We start from the raw sequence: 20,342 nt of genomic DNA on the forward strand, positions 1-20,342 counted from the left end.
CAGTCCCATTCAAACATAAACTCAATGACCACATTCAAGCGGTTATTCCAATCAGACCCCCATGCCAAGGGGGTAAACTCACTACTATATAGGGTCCTGTTGTCCAATCTAAATCCTTCCACCCCCACCTATGTTGACAGATGAACAGCGGACCTCTCACTGGACCTTACGCCCAAAGACTGGACAGACATTTGGTGGGCAACTCACAAATCATCCCAAAATATATTGTCTATAGAAACGGTCTACAAAGTATTATCCAGGTGATATCTAAAGGATAGCTAAAAATGTCCAAGGCTACCTACAAGGTTTTAGGGGCTGTGGGGTGTCCAGCTCATACCTCCATATCTGGTGTACCTGTAAGGTAGTGTGATCCTGTTAGACAAAAATCTTCATTCATTACATATATTTTCATACATATATTTTATCAATTGTTTAATGCTGATATACAGCCAGATCCTCAGACAACACTGCTAAATAATAACCCACTGAGATGACCAGATCCCAATTTTGATTCCTTCTTAAAGTCACCGCTGTCGTCAAACAGACAATAACACTGCCCTGGAAAACACCCACACTTTGTGTCCTTGATACACAGCACCAAATTACCTAGGCAGACACTCTTGCCAAAACTGATGTCACCCTCCAGAATAGAATTAGAAGCTACACTAAAATTTGGCACCCCTGGGTGGACAATTTCTTGCCCCCAGACTATGATGACCCACTTCTGGAGCCCTTACATGAGTGATCATTTTATCTTCTGCACACTCTTGTGGTGCCGCTGTTCTGACAACTCCTCAGACCTCATCCTATTCCCTTCTTCCTTTCCCTCCCTTCTTCTTCCCTTTCTCCTCACTGTACAATTTGTTGGTGCCTAGCTTTCCCTACTAAAACCTCGAGCTATGGCTGAGGAGAAACACCTAGTCACCACGGTTTAAACTATAATATTATATGGTTTGTTACTTTCAGTTTATGTTGTGACTTTATCCCCTCTGGGCATCCTCTGCTCCATGATCCACAACTGCTACTGTAGCAAGTAAATGAATAAAGCTATTACTAGGGCTTCTGCTAGAGGGAGCTCTAATGATTTGTGGTGTGAATTCAGGAGACTAACAACCAAAAAGTTCACAATAAACTCAGAATGAATGAGTGAGCCACATGTGTTTTCTGTTCTCCTCTTGATACAGGTTAGTCACACCTGGTTTATTCTTTCTTCATTAAATTTTGTGTTTGTTCTGAAATTCACTTTCTCTGCTTAACATACTATATGTTAGTAATGGTAGCTCTCTAACACAAATTGATGTGTTTTTCTATGTGGCCTGCGCTGCCATTATAAAGAAAGTAATTATCTATACAATGTAATCTATTTCTGTTTGCGGCATTAATGTCGGAATAAGCAAGTGAGTCACATGTGTTTTCTGTTCTCCTCTTTTTACAGATACTGCAGGCTGCATCTTTGTCATACCTCACACTCAGATCACCAATAATTTATGCTTTGACCTGACAACGTTTATTTCTCCCTGCGTGGAGCTGTGCTTTACCCTATAACAACAATATACTTTTGCCAGAGGCATGTATGTTATTTCTTCAATAATAAAAGGCAAATGTCTGAAGGCAAGCAGAGCTGGTGGATGCCATTTAGGCAATATTGTGGCTGTTGTTCATATGATGGCAAAAGAGTTTCATTTGGGTGCATTCAACAGGTGAATTGAGCTTTATAATGGCAAATTCCCTGATGAGTGTTTAGCAGCGAAAAAGAGGGGGAGTGTTCTGTGGTTCAATCAGTAGTCACAATACAAATATAATATGTTATTATGCCACCCTATCGGTTATTTTTGTCTTGACCGAAGGCCTCCTAGTCTCTGGTTATATTGAAACATTTGCGACAACAGAATCTGATCTCAGCTCTGCCACCTGCTGTCCTCTGATAACGATGCACATACAAATTACAATTTTTTGCCAAATTTTACCTGGGGCAATCAATCTCGCTAAATCACATCATGTGCCCTTGCGTTTTGTCGCCATGACAAATGCCACTCCGGGGCTTTAACCAACTCTGCGATGTATGTTCTAAGCTGGCTTTGTAATTGAGACGCTGCAAGGACAGTTGGCTGCTTAAGGATTATTATCAATTTCATAAGCAACCATGATCTCATTTATTTGCAGTATATCAGAGCGGATAAAAAATAAAAACTACGAGTCACTTACATTCACGGTGGCGCTGCGGTTTCTTTATCCCCGGCGAATGATGAAAGCATGATAGTGAATACATGAATTATTAGCAGCGGGGGTTCCAGATGCGTTGCTGAAAAAATGTCCTTCTCAGCACATTCCTCCTTCAAAGGTTGCGTATGAATTCCCCCACCAGATGGCACTAAGCACATCTAGAAGTTCAGGAACTCGGGAGAACAATGGTCTTCTTTATTCTGAAAAGTAAAGAAAATGGCTGTGTTTGACAGTGGAACAGATGTACATACCAGCTCTTTAACTCTTTAAAGACCCAGAGACGCCTGCGGCACAATGATAATGAGCAGTTGTACCTGCCTAATTATTTATAACTGATGATTATTAGCAACACTCCAGTAGAATGCTGAAATGGGGCATTTTGACAAGTGTGCACAACTTCGGTTTCAGTGCACAGTGTGGCCCCTTTGGGAGACTTCTCAGAACCTTTAATTACACACGGCCTTTGCATTCCAGATCACTAGCCGATACCCAGATGTTCTTCCTCCCCTAGATAATTCCATCAGAGCTGTAACAAGCACAGGGCAGGCTGCTGGATGCGGACAAGGCTTTAAAGTGGAACTAATCCTCAAAAAAAACATTTTGATATGAAGAGAATGAACACTGCAGCTTTCCTTTCCTTAAAGGGGTGTTCCACTTTTAGCTGTAAACCCTTTTAAAGGAGGTGGTAATGGCTGGCAGAGAAGAGTACTTTCTTTGAGGGTTCAAGCCTACTCTTGGGTCTGAGAAAACTTTCTTCATATAATGCAACCCACTTCAGTAAAATAGTTTATTTTGTGTAGCTGCAGAGAATGACTAAAGCCTAAGTTTAGCTTTTTTATTTGGTTTTTTTTTTTTGCTTTTTTTGTAAATCAGCACAATGGACAATACTTGCATTCGATGAGAAGTGTCTCTTAGCCTAGGTTCACACTTAGGAGGTGTGGGAAACACAGTGATCCCTGTGTATTTCCTGGACCATGTTGCCCTTGCAATCTGCTGCGGGTGTCAATATAAACTTAACAACACCCCAACTGCAGGCCGCAAACACAGTGCACTGGATCGCACCGGATCCCACCGGATCGCATGGTACAAAATGACCATGTAATCCAGTTGCAGTGCGGCTCCAAAAATGGTCCATACACGTCTTTGGTGCAATGTGCTACAATTTAAACCCATTCAAAATGAATGGGCTCAAATGGGCACAACACTGAATCGCACGTGAATTACACAGGAATGTGGTGTGCTCCCTGTGTGATTCACATGCAGTTCATAGTGTGAACCAAGGCTTAGTTGAAATCTTCAATCTCCTTATGCCCCCCCTCCCCATACCCCCACAGCAGTAATCTTCCAGTGCTGCAAGGGTTAATATGAGTGATAGACCTGTCAGAGACACTTGTCAAAAGCGCTTTTCCTCCCACTCTATTCATAAAAGTTGTACTATCGCTTCCATCAATCAAAAGTACTCTATGAATGGAGGAGGGCAACCTTTCATTCATCTTCCCAACCTCCATTCATAAAGATCTTTTTACTGCTGGAAGCTATTCTTGTAGCACTCTGAGATTGCTGGTGCAGGGGTATATGGGAGAGGGGACACTTCTTATTGTGTTTAGATGTTCCGTATCACATAGAAAATCTTCACTTTTTGGGATTCAGGTCCACTTTAATTTCTTGTCTCCTTGCCATCCACAATCATTATTTTGTGGGCAGTAAGGGCAGAGAAGTTCCAAATTGGAAAGGTCATTCAGTCAGTGTGTGTCCAGAATTATAGGGGGCTCCCAGAGCACAGACAACTTTTGCATAACAGTCTGCCACATTTAGGATCTTGATTTGTTTACTTTAACCTCCTGCCAACCAGGCACTTTCACCCCCTTCCTGGCCAATTTTCAGCTTTCAGTTCTAACGCGCTTTGAATGACTATTGTGCGGTCGTGCAACACAAAAAAAAAGATTTTATTAGTTTCTGTTATAAAAGTTTTTAAATAAGTAATTTGTCTCCTTCACTGATGTGCACTGATGAGGCTACACTGATGAGGCACTCAAAGACAGCACTGATAGGCGCAACTGATGTGAAGTCACTGATGGACACTGACAGGCATCAATGATGTGCACTGATATGTGGTGTTGATGGGCACTGATAGGAGGCACTGATGGGTACAGATATGCATAACTGATGGGCGCTGATAGGCAGCACTGCTGGGCACTGATATACACTGATGGACAGCACTGATGGATACTAATAAACTGTACTGATGAGGAGGCACTAATAGGCGGCACTGATTATCAGTGTAGATGTCTCCTCTGAAGATTGTCGCCTATCGGCTCTCCTCTCCGCACGCCATGTCAGCATGAGGAAAGGACTGCTGATAACCAGCATTTCCTGGTTACATGTGCTCAGCTGTGATTGGACACAGCTGATCACATGGTAAAGAGCCCACGTCATCGGCTCTTTACCGCGATCGGTGGTCCCATGAACTACACTAAGATACAGCCGCTCAGGAAATCACCTTATTATGAGCAGTATTGTGTTAAGTGAGACCCAGTATCTCATAAAAATAGATTGCAACAGGTAGGTAGACTCCTTCAGTTGTATGGAAATAGTGGATGGAATACCATCATTTGTGGTACAATACATGTCATTTGTGATGTTAAAGTGAAAAGGCGCACAGTCACCTGACAGTAAGAGAAAGAAACTGTAGAATGTATTGAAAATGTAATTTTTTTCTTTTACATATGTATAATCTTCATTAATTATGTTGCCTGCAATTTGCAGTGGTCAATAGCTGAAGTTCAGATTTACAGGGACAACTGAATGCCTAGAAAAATTGCTTATCCTCCTGTCCCTCCCCCGCCTGCTCTTTTCATGCAGACTTATGGTTTTGGTTACAGAGTCTGAAAGCAAGCAGCTTCTGCTGTACTCTCTATTAAGAAAACTCATAAATCTTTGTCATGGGTTCATGCTGTACTTTTTTTCAATAAAAGATAAATAAAGATTCGCATGTACAAATTTAACAAAATATATACAGTACATGTAGACACTCTGAAAACTTCTTGAATACTATCTAAGATTAAACTGTCTTGGACCCAGTAAGCATAGGAAACGTATGTTGTAGTAATATCCAGAAGTAGTCACATTCAACTATAATTCAGTAATGTTGAAGACTTTTCATAGCTTATCCAAGCCACTTCTTCGATCTAATGAGTGTCAGAAAAATACCCCAGCATTTATATTTGCAGTATTGAAAAATACATCCTCTTCTCTATGTATACTCTTGATTAAATCTCTCCTACATCATTAGTGGTGTAATAGTATAGAACATGTACATAACCATCACAGCTGTAAGATGCAGATAGCTGAGCTAGCCTGAAATGATCGGAGAGAGCTGCTTTTATTTAATCTGGCCACAAGGTGGCAATGAAACCAATGACTAAGCCAGTGTTTCTCAACTTTTTTTCAGTCACTGCACCCTTTAAAATATGCACAGTCCCGAGGCACCCTTTAAAATTATGGACAGTCCTGAGGCACCCTTTAAAATTATGCACAGTCCCGAGGCACCCTATTTTAAAATGTAAAAAACTATTGTAATAGTTTTATATAATGCAACAACATCCATACACGTAAGACACCCAACGTTAGAGATGATTTAGTCTTCCAAAGCAAATGCACTTGTACACACCAGTACTGACTAGTATTCCACTGTTTCTTTTCTCCCTCAATATTTCTCTATCACTGAGCTAATGTGATGCCAGCCCTGACAGAGAGGGGCATGGGAGGGGCAAACAAGAATGCTGTGCAGGCAACTGATATCCTCCTGATCAACAGATGAAGTCATTGGTTGTCAGGATGTTAGCATCTAGAAGGTTGTAATGGTGCACAATGTGGCTTTGTGTAACTAAAAGGCAGACTTGTTCCACCCATTGGCTTGTATACAAATTTTGGGCAATTTTTTGTCATTTTGCCAAGGCACCCCTGAAGAAACCTCAAGGCATCCTAGGGTGCCTGGGCACCCTGGTCGAAAAAGGCTGGATTAAGCCATGCATGGAATTCCAGTAAAAACGTTTTGAATAATGTGAGGAAGGGTAAAGGGGTAGAGGATTGTCTGAGATTTCTACTCACTGTTTAATGCTTGGACATATGTCTCTGTGAAATATCTCATGAGAGAGCTGAGTAAAGAAAGAACCTATGAGTGGGAAGATTAAAGCTGGCCATACATGATTCAAAATTTGGCTGGGACATCAGCGGGAACCGGATGAATTTCTTTCCATGTAGGGACAGGCTAATCCATCGATGAACTTGGGTACAACCAGCCTGCTGGACTCTTCTGCATATGACTACTGCAAGCGGCTACAGCCACTAGCAGTAATCATTGTATTCTGCCAGTAGAGAAGACTCCCGTGTTTGCCCCCCTTGCCAGAAGAATACAATAGCACTGCAAGAAGGATTGCCCCATCAACCAGGGGCAGACTGACAACTCATGGGGCCCCCAGGAAATAGGGGATCATGGGGTCCCTGTGTCCTTGCCCAAACTCCAAAAAGCCTATGATAAAGGTAACAGGGGCATCTCATGTGGCCCCCTACTGACCCTGGGCCCTCGGGCAGTGCCCGAGTTTCCAAATGGTCAGTCCGCCCCTGCCATCAACGCAATCAGTGTTGATGGGAAACTTTTGCGAAAATCGATTAATCTATGACTTGCCTTTCTCTTCCTTGTGTTTGCTTGTGAGGTTGGTCATCAGGACAGAAAGCCAGTAATAGTGTGGCAGATCTTTATTCAGCTTGAGTTCCACACTAAATGTTTTGTAAGTTCACCTCAACCACTTTGATCTCCCTAATCCACAACCCTATGTTGACCATTCAAGCTATCTGTGATGTTCGTAACAGGTCAAAGATGCCAGGCGTTGTTTTGCTGCATTTGAACGCACGTCAAATGCATTTCAGCAAAATCCCATTGACTTTAAATGAGCAGTACACATGACAGTTCAGATATTTCTTATGACTCATTTGTGCTGCGCTTCTTTCCTTTGGACTCAAAAAACGAAAAATTCCTGCATTTAGGTAGCCAGTCAAATTAGTGAAATGCTGCTAGCACAAGCTTTCTTGTTTCTTTGGACCCATCATGACCTTCTGAACTGCAGAGAAAGAGCTGCTTTTGCCATTCAACAATTGTATCAGAATAACATAATAACACCTATTAACATGAGCCCTAAAGCTGTATACTAGTGGTACCTACTTTCTGATGACATCATGGCACTAGTTGAGCCTATATGACTAGTTTCCCAAAGCTTGGCAAATTTAACAAATCAATCCTTAGGCTTAGTCCTTGTGATCAAATTAGCTTACAGTCAGAAGATGGCTTCTAAGAAATCTACAGTACGAGGTGAGGATCCAATGAATAGGATAGGATTTGAAGGTGGAAGGGTAGGCAGGCAGGATAGGTGTGCTATATTTGATCATGTTTTTAACTGTTATTTATTTCTCTTAGGATTTTCAGAGGTGTGAACTCAGTGGTGCCATAGCACTTTCAATGGGTCCCCCATCCTTATGTAATTTCTTTATGAGTAATGCAGAAGTAAGGGTTGGAACACACACTGTGAAACAGGAGGAAAGCATTTCAAAGGCAGACAGATCAGAAGGGTCTCACTGTCAAAGTCTTCAAGAAATAAGAAAAGCCAGTAAATCTGGCCCACTGGCCTGCGCCTATAACTGAAATATCACTTCTGAGTAGAATGGTACAAGTCCACTGAGAACACCTGAAATACAATGTTTCAAAATTACATTTCTTCTAAACTGAATAAATTAATGTTAAGAAAATCACTATACCTAAAACAAAAAAAGCTACTTCACGATAGAGGGAATGTTTAGTGGTTTTGTGTATTTTCTTTACTATCTACAGTCAGGACTAAAAACCTATTATAGTTTGTCTGGCTACCATGTATGTAAATAGTATCCATACCAACAAATGCATAACATATGGAATCATGTGAATAAAAGTGTAACATACAAATGATATATATCTAATAAACATCTCAGATCATATAAAATTATAGAATCATAAAAGTTCTAAAAATCTGAACTTAAATAGTGAATATAAATAGTCCGCGGAATTACAGGTCACAGAAGTGCCAAAAAGTATGTGTGTGCTTATCACCGAAAGGAGGGCTCCGGAGCACAGCGAGCGTAAGATGGCGGCCACCACAGGCTCGATGGTGAGCTCTTCCCCCTAGGAGGATCTTTTGCTGGTTTTGCATAGCCCTGACCCTGGAGAATTCCGGACCCTATTTATGGCTTCCTGAGACCCCCATAAGGATCAGCATTAACACTATTTACAAGTAGCGTTCTGGTGAGTGCACATCCATATAGGCTGGTGGAGTCCCAATTGGATCGTGAGCACTCTCGAGCATCCCAGCTGATATCGGTGCACTTTGTAGTTCCACGATCACCGGGCTTTGCTGTGACCAGTAGTCTATTTATTATCACTATTATTGCTGATAAGCACACACGTACTTTTTGGCACTTCTGTGACCTGTAGTGCTATGAACTATTTATATTCACTATTTAAGTTCAGATTATTTAAACTTTTATGATTCTATGATTTTATATGATCTGAGACGTTTTATTAGATATATGGCACTTGAATATTGTATGTTACACTTTTATTCACATAAGCACTTTGTGATTCCATTTGCCCCTCTGCTTGATCGCTGCACTTACATTGAAATTGACTACTGTAGGTTTGTTACCTTGCTTTTTTGTGCTAGCAGCTACCTTATTATCTGAACTCGCCTTATATCTTATGTTATATAAATGCATAACATAAAATAGCCCATATTTCCTTAAAAAGGCACTATGTATAATTAAACTGCATATCTAGTAAGTAATGGGCCTCCTGCACAATGTATGAGCATCAGATATTCCTGGCAGAAAAAACACCAGGATTGGCTGTATATCACTTGCGAGTTTTTGTGCTTCTTTGTATTTCCCTTTATTTCCGAGTACAGGCACATTGAAAACAATGGGTAACAGTGTGCAAGAGGCCAAAAAAACCCTGGAAATTTTTGAGTATTCCAAAACATTGCTGTTTTATATAACTTTTTTTCTCCGCCGAGATGCAGTATATATGCAAACAACTGATTGGAAGTGCTTAAATGGACTGTCCTTCATGTGACAAACACACCAAAGAAACTCCAAAACCTTTTGTGGAGCGGAGCTTGGTGTGTTTTTTCACTCCGTGTTTTGGCACATTTGTAGTGCGTTTGCCAAGGTACAAAATGCCTGCTAGCCATGCTTGGGGTAGCATTAGCAAATAATGGCACTGCAAGCAAGACACGTGTCTGCAGTGCCTTTCTGAAACTCACAACAAAACACGCATTTTCTGTGCGTTTTGATGCACGTACTTGAACCGCTAACTGTGAATGGAGTCTATTACCCAACCAGTAGCTGAACCTTAATCAAGCTTATTCATGGATTTACTTCATCTCCTCTGCCATAACACGTTAGAAGGCCTTGACATAGGAGGAGGTGGGGAAAAATCTATGACCTCTGGGGATATCCTGCCAGTGAAGTTGAACCCTTAGGTCGAAAAGATTACTGAGTCCTCCTGTTGAGAGATGCATTTTTAGCTTTGCTTGCACTTTTTATAAATAGGTAGCAGAGATTGCAAAAAAAAAAAGCTTTTGTGCTGCTTTAAAGCAGACTTTCACTGAAAAAAAGCACTTTGCCCCATTGTATTTCTCCCTCCAGGGGGTGGCTGCAAGAACCAGCAAGAGATTGCCGACTCCCATTGAAGTAAAAAGGGAGGATGGTGGTGCAGGACAGGGCACATGGCAGCTGAGCAGGGGATTACAGCACAGCAACGCTGGATTTTCAGGCTGTGAGTATGTTAACTGACAATAGTCCAGAGGAATAGGTAAGAAGAGACAGAATAAAATTAACACATGGGAGTGAAGCTCCTTTTTAAGCTTTACTGTAAGCAGATTAAAGACAGATGTCCTTTAAAACAGGAGAAATCTTCAGATCATCACTCCTATTTTCCCAGAGATAACTGTTCCATATGGAAGCCCTCATCAGAATGCATATTACCAGCAACTCCACTAATATTCCCAATAGACACCTGTAATAGAGGTCAGTCTGTTCACTGTTTTGTTAAGGCGGGAAATGTTTAAGTCTAGACCTCAAACAGCCCACTTCTTTAAGAACCCCTCCTTAACAGGATATTGATGAGCAAAAGATTGGGGGGGGGGGGGGTATGAAGACTTTATCAGAGCGAGGCCAGTCAGTTGCCAGTCACCATACAACACAAGCTAAAGCAGCAAATGTATAGGGAAAGATTTTGCAAAATAGGGCGCACTTTAAGGAACCCATACTAGTGATCTTGGCAAGGTCAACAGAGGCAACTCTAGTTTTTAATTTTAAATACACACATAGTGATCCCAAAAGGATAGAAATAATATCTTAATGAGCTTTAAGGGAATGCTGTTCACCTCTTCTTGTGTCAAATTCTCAGTTCTGGATGTGGCACCATTCTCCTTTTCCTCAGCAGGGAGCTTAAAGGCAACCAAATGAAGATCAGAGACAGATTCTGGATGTGAAGATAAAGGGGTTCATTAACAGCTCCTGTGGTCTGAGGTCTCTAAAAGGCCAAAAAATTCCCAAAACTCAGACATGGTTGAAGCAAACTCCCCCCTGGATAAATAAGAGGGGGAGGGTGCAACAGTCCAGACTGACCATGTCAGGATTCCTAAAAGGAACCAAACAGATCCTCTCTGGACCGTTAGCAGAATTAGAGCTTTCAGGTCCCGAAGCCCCAGTCTCCATAAGTTTCCAATTTCCCATATACATGAGGGGACACTTTAGGGGTAGTCACAGCAGTCCTGTGCCCAGAACCCTCAACAGAGGGCCTGTAGTGCATTCCGAGATCACTCTGAGCTATGGTCTGTGGAAGCAGGTAGTGGGGAGCTGTTGCACAGAATAGATTGCAAGGAGGAAGACTGAGCAGGCACGCCAGGGTTCCCGAGTTGCAGCCCAGGAGCAAAAGCACCAAGCTTAAATTTGAAAAACATTTAACTGTTCTCTGCACAAGCTCACCTAAATTCAAGCACATGGACCACCACAGGTTGATGGTGGACTTAAAGCAAACAAGCTCCATCTACATCTACACCCTCTGGGTGAGCTCACCTCATAATGGTATCTTCAGGAACAGGGCTCCACTGCCAGATGGAAGAAACACAATGTATGTCTTACTACAAGAAATTCAATGAGAACAAAGGAACAAAGTTTTCTGAGACAAAGGGAAAACATGGATCAGTCAAGGACACTAGCAAAGAACTATAGGTATGCTGGGAGTGGGAGGGGTTATGCTTGGCTATCCCTGCAGCTTTGCTTTGCTTTTTCCAAACATCTGAAGGTAGATACATAACTCATTGGTGACTGAATTCCCAGACTGTGTATTGTGATGTACAATCAAGAAATTCTACTGAACCCTTGTCTGCCATATTCCTGTAGTGATTGGAGGTAATCTATACCATAAATTAATAAAAAAAACAACAATTACAAAGCACTATTTTTAGCAAAAATTTCTGAAAGACTCTGAATACAAATGCATTGAAGAAAAATCCAAGCATGATTAAACATGCAATATCCAGATTTGAATTTGTTAACTTGCCAGTCGAAATGTTATTATTTATATTGGCGCTAATATCAGACACAGCTTTTTCTGGCAAAAGTGGGGGAAAAGAGGCCAAAAAGACTAAAAGAGGTGAGAGGAGAGCCATGAGAAAGTAATTGTCAGACTGAATCATGAAACATAGTCTGTGAAGTAGACATGATATGATATCAGATTTATTCTACATTTTGAAGCCCTTTCAATGCATAATGGTTATAGGTTCAGGGCAAGGTGACAGAGTCTTTTATAAATGTCAACCAAAACGGCACTTAAAGTTACACAAACAATATCCCTATTCTCCAAAAATAATCCACATCACATCCAAAACTTAATAGCTGTATTTTTCATTAAATCATTTCTTACTGTGTTTTTCTGCATCCTTTCCGAAACTCTCCTCTTCCCCCTCACTTTTATTTGTTTGGAATGTGCAGTGTATGTTAGATGTCATATGCACTGCTCTGTGCACACTACACATCTCACAGTCCACAGTCTATAGTCCAACTCAAGAAAGGGTGCCTATGCTCTTCCATACAATGGGACCATGGAGCCTGAAGGTAGCCACCCTCTAACAGGAAGTTGGATCACAGCAGCAAAAATTAAAAAAAAAAGGAATTTGGAGATTTGAGGAAAACTGAAAGCCATAGTAGGTACTTTTTTGACTTAGGAATACATAGCTGAATAGAATTTTCTAACAGTGTTCATTTCTAAGAATCGGGTGGTTGACTCAAGCACTGTCACAGGTGAGGACGCTTTAACGGACTGTCCAGCTTCACCAGGACACCTGATCGACCATCCAGCACTTCCGCCGGCTAATCATAGAGCTCCATTCATGATATGGGGAGCCGGCAGCAATGACCTTACATCATTTCCAGTTTGCCCGGATGTAAAGAGTGCCATTTTTAAAGAAGAAAGCATTTGATCATACCAATCTTGGTGTGATCAACTGCTTTTAAGGGCAGATGAGGGAATTGGGGTCTTACTGACCCCAGATCTCTCCATAAAGAGCACCTGTCACATGCCTATGGCTGTCACAAGGGATGTTTACATTAAAAAAAATCGTACAACAACAGTGTAAAAATAAAAAATAAACAAATAGATAAAAATAAAACAATTCACAAAGGCGAACACGTCGGTCCCGCACACACGCAAGCAGCGAGCGTTCCACACATGTCAGGTAACACCACGAACATCAGGTCATGGGCAATAATTCTAGCACCAGACATCCTCTGTAAATCTAAAGTGATAACCTGTAAAGGCTTTGAAACATCACCTATGGATAGCAACATTTTCGTAGTTTGTCAACATTGCAAAATTTTAAAGTATGACATGTTTGTTATCCATTTACTCGACATAACATAATCTTTTATATTTTACCAAAAAATAGTTTGTTTGTTTTTTTTAATAACATTTTAAAAAGTGTATTTTTCCCCAAAAAAATTGCATTTGAAAAACCACTGTGGAAATACGTGTGACATAAAAAAGTGCGACACCCTATTATATCCTCTAGGGCCTCTGCTTTAATATATATATATATATATATATATATATATATATATATATATATATATATATATATAGGGGTTCTAAGAAGTTTTCTAGCAAAAAATACCAATTGTTACATTTAAACAAAAAGTGCCAAATAGGCCCAGTCTTCAAGTAGCTATGAAACAATGCACACAGCCATGTAAAGATCAGTAACATAGTGATGGGTAGAGAGCCATATAATAAAAAATAGAAAGTTTTATGTTTGAGTGCATTTATGTACATGCATATACATATATATATGCATATTTTGCAATACTGGCAGCTAGAAGAGGATGATGAAAAATTTTAAACATGTATATACACAGATTTATGCCCCTATACGCATGTAAAAGAAAGGTCTTTATTGAAAATTGAATTCAGGATCTTCCTGTCAACAAGATCCTGAGTATAAACATCAGTAAAACATTACATATGTGTGTAGGAGGCCTAAAGAAGTGCTGGCCAGGTGAGTATAAGGCCCCTTTCACAAGGGTGCCCTCCATTTCATCTCAACAGGTGAGTCTAAAAAAAGCATTCTTGGGTCCATTCTGTTTTTGACTCCATCTTGTAATGCAGGAGAAACTGACTCATGTATCCCTATGGGAGCCTGGATGTAAACAGACATGTGTCCGCCTATGTTCGCTCACATCTGGTCAGGTCTGCAAAAGTGAACCTGGACACAAAACTTCTTGCAATCGGTCCATCCAACCTAAACAGACCAAGATGTAAATGATATTTCATTTGGATTTAGGCCATTTTATTTATAGCATGTATGTTATAGATCTCTAATTAAGAACTGTTCATACATTATAGGTACCTACCACAATGGGGATCCTGCTGATGTAAAGTTAGTATTTTTATACTCTTGGATTACATATAAATCAAGTGTTATTCATATGCACCTTTTATCTGTCCTGAAATATTTAGGAACATACACTCACCAGACACTTTATTAGGTACAATTCCTTGGTCAATTGCTTGGTAACACAAATTCCTAATCAGCCAATCACATGGCATAACGTGGTCAAGACAACTTGCTGAAGTTCAAACACAGCATCAGAACGGGGAAGAAAGGGGATTAAAGTGACTTTGAATGTGGCATGGTTATTGGTGCCAGACGGGCTGTTCTAAGTATTTCAAAATCTGATGATCTACTGGAATTTTCACGCACAACCATATCTAGGGTTTACAGATAATGGTCCAAAAATAGAGAAAATATCCAGTGAGCGGTAGTTGTGTGGACTAAAATGCCTTGTTGATGTCAGAGGTCAGAGGAGAATGGGCAAACTGGTTCGAGATTATAGAAAGGTAATAGTAACTCATGTCAATATGGACCAAAGTCTCTGAAGAATGTTTCCAACACCTTGTTGAATCTATGTCATGGAGAATTAAGGCAATTCTAAAGGTAAAAGGGGGTCCAATACGGTACTAGCAAGGTGTACCTCATAAAGTGGCCGATGAGTGTATATAGAGTCACAGTTTATATATATTGTATGGCTTTTTATTTGTTAGCAGATCAGTTTATGTGAACAGTTACCTCTGGCTCCTTTGGTGTTCTCCTTCCTCCCTGTGGGATCCTCTGCTTAGTACCCCTCTCTTTTACCCCTAGTTGGCTTTGGACCACATTAATCATATTTCTTGAGATATGTAGAACATACTGTGAGTATGTAGTATAGGTAATAACATGTTCATTGATATGAAGAACTTTGTATTACATAAGTCAGATAGGTAATGGATGTATTTATCGCATCTTCTAATGTTAACTCTAACAAACCGTGTTGTCTCCTGAGGAAGCTATAATGTGAAACGCATAGAGATGCAACCTTACCCACTCACACAACGCAACCATTATATGCCATGAAACTTAAATCCATGCAAATTAATATTTAGTCATGTTTATATGTGTTGAGATCATTGGGTGAGATATATAAAAGATGTCATTAATAACAATATGTTCTAATTTCACTCGGGATGCTATCTCACGAGTCATGACTTTTAATAATGTACTGTGCTGAGAATTATGAGCAAATAAACTACTGGATTTTATTTTGTATACATGCTTTTTGTCCCTGAAAGTAAGCACCAGCTTAAAAGTTTCAGTTTTCAGTTGTTTGTCTCAGACACAACATGGTGTAGACCCACCCAGAACTACTGTACATGTGAAAGATTGCTTAATTCCACAGCCCTACTATTTAGTGTATGTACTGTCTGGATCCGACTTAAAGTATAACTCCACCTTTTAAACAATTAAAATACTTTGAATCACAATTCTTGTATAGACATAGAATCACCTATTACAGTATGTGTTTTTACCATTCATAGAGCACTTTTGTGTTTGTTTTTTTAATATTTTGCCAGTTCTGTCAACTGGAATCTCCACAGAAACATCTTCCCCCCAAGCCTGTGCTAGGCAGAGATTTACCTGGGCAGAGATTTACCCGCTTGGGCAAAAAGATGAGTGGCTGATTTGATACATTAGCAAAGCACTCAGTGTGCGGCCCTCATTCCCTCAGCAGACAGCAGTCTGCGTTAGACATGTGCATGCCGAAAACGTTTGTTTAGTTTCGGATTCATTTGTTAATTGAAGAATTTCATTTCACCATATTTGTTATGCTGAACTGATTCATTTTTTGGAATTTGATTGAACATATATTCAATATATTATAGCAGGGGTGTCCAAACTATGGCTCTCCAGGTGTTGAGGAACTGCAAGTCCAATGAGGCCTTGCAAGATTCTGACATCCACAGGCAAGACACCCAGAGGCAGAGGAATGATGGGACTTGCAGTACTTCAACAGCTGGAGGGCCATAGTTTGCACACCCCTGTATTATAGCGTTTGATGGATTGTAATTTGAAGGATTTGATATTTTTGGACGCTAGTCCAACCCACCAAAAGAAATAGCATGAGTTGATTTTACAATATCACAAAGGAATAGGCGCAAATGAATCAGCACTCCTTAAAAATAAGTACACTGTAGCAAATAAAGCAGTCCTATGGAGTCCAATTCACTGTAGTGATTACAAAACCAAAAACAGTTCCATAAGCTGGCTGTAGTAATGAAGGAAACAAAAGGAGAAACACCTCTAAGTGCAGACTTTAGAAAAACATCCAACATCAAGACAAAAGAGCGTGCATGCTCAAATTTGGCATTGGGCATGCTCTGCGTTTCTTCCTTCCAGTTCTGCGGCCCATGGTGTGTTCCAGCCCTCGTTCCAGATGTTGGATGGTTCCCAGCCAGCTTCCTCATCAATGTCACTGGATACACCAGATGCTGTGGCGTTTCTCCTTTGAGAGATGAATGATTATGTCCTGTGCATTTGGTGATGAGCCTTCTTTTTAAAAATGTGAGTGGCCATTTTTGTGATTTAATACATTTGTCCTAAAAATTGCCAAACTACGATCGCATAATGTGATGTCATCTAAATGAAACGAATAAAAGAAATGAATTAGGCAATTGCATTATAACTTTTTTTCAGATTTGTTGCCATTCGTTTCTGTGTCCACTCGGAGATTCAGGTACATACAAATGAAATGAGAAAATTAAATTTTTGTCCAAAAAACTAATCTAAACGAAATTAATCGCACATATCGAATCTGTGTTTACAGTACCTAGGAGCTTACTTAAAGTGGTTACAAAACCTGAAGGTTTTTTACCTTCATGCATTCTATGCATGAAGGTAAAAAACCTTATGTGTGCAGCTTCCCCCTCAGCCCCCCTAATATTTATCCGAGTGCAATCCAGCGATGTGCACAAGGGCAGAAGCTCTCCTTTGTCTCTCCCTACTCATTGGCTGAGACACAGCAGTGGGAGCCATTGGTTCCCACTGCTGTCAATCACAACCATTGAGGAGGGAGTGGGGGGCGAGGCTGAGTTGCGCTCTGTGTTTCTTAAGGACACACAGAGGCGGCTCAGGAGCAAGCACACACAAGTACCCCTAGAGCAATCACCTTGCTCTGGGGGAGGAGCCAGGAGCACCAGCGGGGGACCTGGGAAGAGGAGGATCAGGGCTGCTCTGTACAATTCCATTGCACAGAGCAGGTAAGTATGACATGTTTGTTATTTAAAAAAAAAATGAAACCTTTAGTATCACTTTAACCACTTGCCATCTGCCTGCTGTTTATAAAGGGCAGGACGGTGGCATTCCAGGGGCGGGTTGCCGTTCATAAATGGCACCCGCCATTTCTAGCTGTGCGCGCTCCCTGGAAGCGCGCAGCACCGCGATCTGGTGCCCGCTGTGTCCTCCAGATACAGTGAGACACCGATCGTCGGACGGAACCCCTGTACGAGGTCCCGATCATGTGATCACTGATAGGCCAATCAGTGATCACATGCAAAGTAGTAAGCAAGATGTCACTTGTGACATCATTGCTTACTACATGTGAAATCTGTGAATGATCACAACAGCCTTGTACCATGTGACAAGCTGTGACCAATCACAGCTCACTCAGTATTTCTCAATGGATGCAAGAATGCAGACAGAGAGAAAGAGAAATGATTGCTTTTACATCCTATATGGGTGTAAAAGCAATCACTGTAAAAAAAAAAAAAAAATCTTCATCACCCCCCACAAGTAGTACAGTGTCACCATGGTGACACTGTACTGCTAGGGTGACAGTATGTAAAAAACAAAAAAACAAAAACAAAAATAATAATATAAAAAAATAAAATAAAAATGTAAAAAAAATGTTTAAAAATTATAATTTTTGGTTATAAACTAATTTGGCTTATTTTTTTTTTACTAAAAAGATAACGAAATACATTTCGGCCAAGATTTATGATGAAAGATTATTTATTTGGAAAATTTTATAAGAAAAACACTTTTTTTCAAAATTTTTGGACTTTTTCATTTACATAGCAAAAAAAATAAAAATCCCAATGGTGAATAAATACCACAAAAATAAAGCTTTATCTGTCTCAAAAAAATGGTAAAAAATTTATATGGGTACAGTGTTGCATGACTGCGCAATTGTCATTCAAAGTGTGATAGCGCTGAAAGCTGAAAATTGCTTTGGACAGGAAGGGGGTAAAAGTGTCCAGACAGGAAGTGGTTAAGCCAGTGAAGGAAAAATATTGTTAAGACCAGGTTCTAGTAGCTATGTGGCTTGGTTTATTTCTTCCACAATAATCATTTTCCTGTGCTGCCCATTCCATTTCTATTTTTTTTTCCCACTGACCTTTTATAATAGATGTTGCAGAGGGAAAAATCAAATGTGACACAAGTATTATTATGGGGACTGTATGGAACCAAATGAGGAAGCTTTGATTTGTGAAGGCACTGTGTCATCTTTAGCAGTTTTATATAATGTGTCTCCCATCGATGACCGTCTCATGAAGCATTTCTCCAGTCTCCAACAATACTTATAGAAGGTAATTTTATGGGATATTATTTTCTAATGCAAAATTTAAATGGTAAATAGCATTTTTCTAGGATTATTTTTATTGATTTTGTAATTACAAAGCATACCTATGAAATAAATAAAAGAACCCCAACATAAACATGCCGTCTTTAGGTATACTTCTACTTTTATCTACAGTAGTGTGTAGAGACAATATCCCTATGTTTCCTGAAGTTGTTGTATCACTGGTACTGTGACTGACACTTTAGAATTACCAGGAGAGAGCCTAAAAGGCAGGGGTATGGTCACATATTGAGCGAAGGTGGAAAAAAGAGGTGTCCAGAGAGAAAGTATTCTTTGGAAGGCTGGTATAGATGATGGCCTAGTGGTCAGACCGAGTACATTAAACAGCCGGAGGGAGTTCCTTGGGCCCTTCCAGCATCATTGCAGTAGGGGTACATTAAGTCCTCATGAATGGGACACCGAGGTGTGAGCGAGAGTTGTGAGTGGTGCCTGATGAGACAGAACATTTATACTAGGTTCACAATGGACACAGTGTGGGTGGGGGGGATTTACTAAAACTGGTGCAGCTGTGCATGCTAGCCAATCAGCTTCTAACTTCAGCTTTTTTAATTAAGCTTTGGCAATAAAACCTGGAATCTGATTGGTTTCTGTGCAGAGTTGCACAGATGTTGCACTCTCCAGTTTCAGTAAGTAACCCCCACTGTCAGAAACAAGAGAATGAATGTGGCAGCAGTGCAAATTGAGATGCTCATTAGAAGACTTCAGAGGCAACGGGTAGGTGGTAGGTGGGAATGAACTTCCTGAACATTACAGTTTTCTGAACTTTGTTTCATTTGTTTTGTTAAACCTCCTTGTTCGAGAAGTTGTGACACATGTTTGTGATTGTCCTAAGAACTGTATCGTGCTGCAATCGCAATGCTTTTATATCTGGACTTGTCCTGAACTGCAAGCTGGGTAAATATTTAGTCATTTGTAACTAGAGAGTAGTTGCTGAGTCCTGGCTATTGTCTTACCCACTTTCACAAGTGTTTATGACAGATTGTATAATCAACAGGAACAAGTAGGCAAGGAGTATGAAATAATTTGAGACAACGCAGATCTTGAGTGGGCAATCACAAACTCATACCAGGGACTCTGAAGATGATTTGCTTTAGTACAGATTGTAATAAGGGAAGGATTTTAATTATTAGAAAATGTATGATCAGCGCACAAAAAGGCTTGTGATTCACCTAATAAACCATGGCATATAGTAAAGTCCATATACAGTCTATAAATGCCCATAAAATCCTATATTGCACAAGTGGCAGCCATCCCAGAGTAAGCCAACTATGTAGAAATCATCTAAATTTATTGCTGAGTTCTCTATATAAGGGAGCTGAAATGGGACATATTTTAGTAAAATAACCTTGAGGAAATATAATATATAGATCCTCTAATGTGGCATATTTTGCTTTCTCAATGACATGAAATAACTCCATGGTTAGTATATTCTTATACACAGCCCACAAATTGTGAGCTTGGTTATTATACAAACAGCAACAGGATCATTAACCTTTAGGCAGCCAAACAAGTGGCTTCTC

The 20,342-nt window shown here is 40.2% G+C and overlaps 2 long non-coding RNA genes across 4 annotated transcripts in view; both read right to left on the reverse strand.

Annotated features, from left to right (window-relative positions):
• The window catches only part of LOC149441411 (uncharacterized), a 648,839-nt gene that overhangs the window by 326,549 nt on the left and 301,948 nt on the right, over nucleotides 1-20,342 (reverse strand). For all 3 annotated transcript variants that reach the window (XR_016307379.1, XR_016307378.1, XR_016307380.1), the window contains one exon: nucleotides 2,206-2,423. This is a non-coding gene — a long non-coding RNA (uncharacterized LOC149441411). The remainder of the gene's footprint in view (nucleotides 1-2,205; nucleotides 2,424-20,342) is intronic.
• On the reverse strand, nucleotides 13,747-16,722 carry LOC149441412 (uncharacterized). Its single transcript, XR_016307384.1, has 2 exons — nucleotides 16,483-16,722; nucleotides 13,747-14,108 (listed from the first exon to the last, which is right to left on the reverse strand). It is a non-coding gene; the product is annotated as an uncharacterized LOC149441412 (long non-coding RNA).

The sequence above is a fragment of the Staurois parvus genome, unplaced genomic scaffold, assembly GCF_062004578.1.
Source record: "Staurois parvus isolate SC_StPar_1 unplaced genomic scaffold, SC_StPar_1.0 ptg000988l, whole genome shotgun sequence".
NCBI classification, from domain to species: domain Eukaryota; kingdom Metazoa; phylum Chordata; class Amphibia; order Anura; family Ranidae; genus Staurois; species Staurois parvus.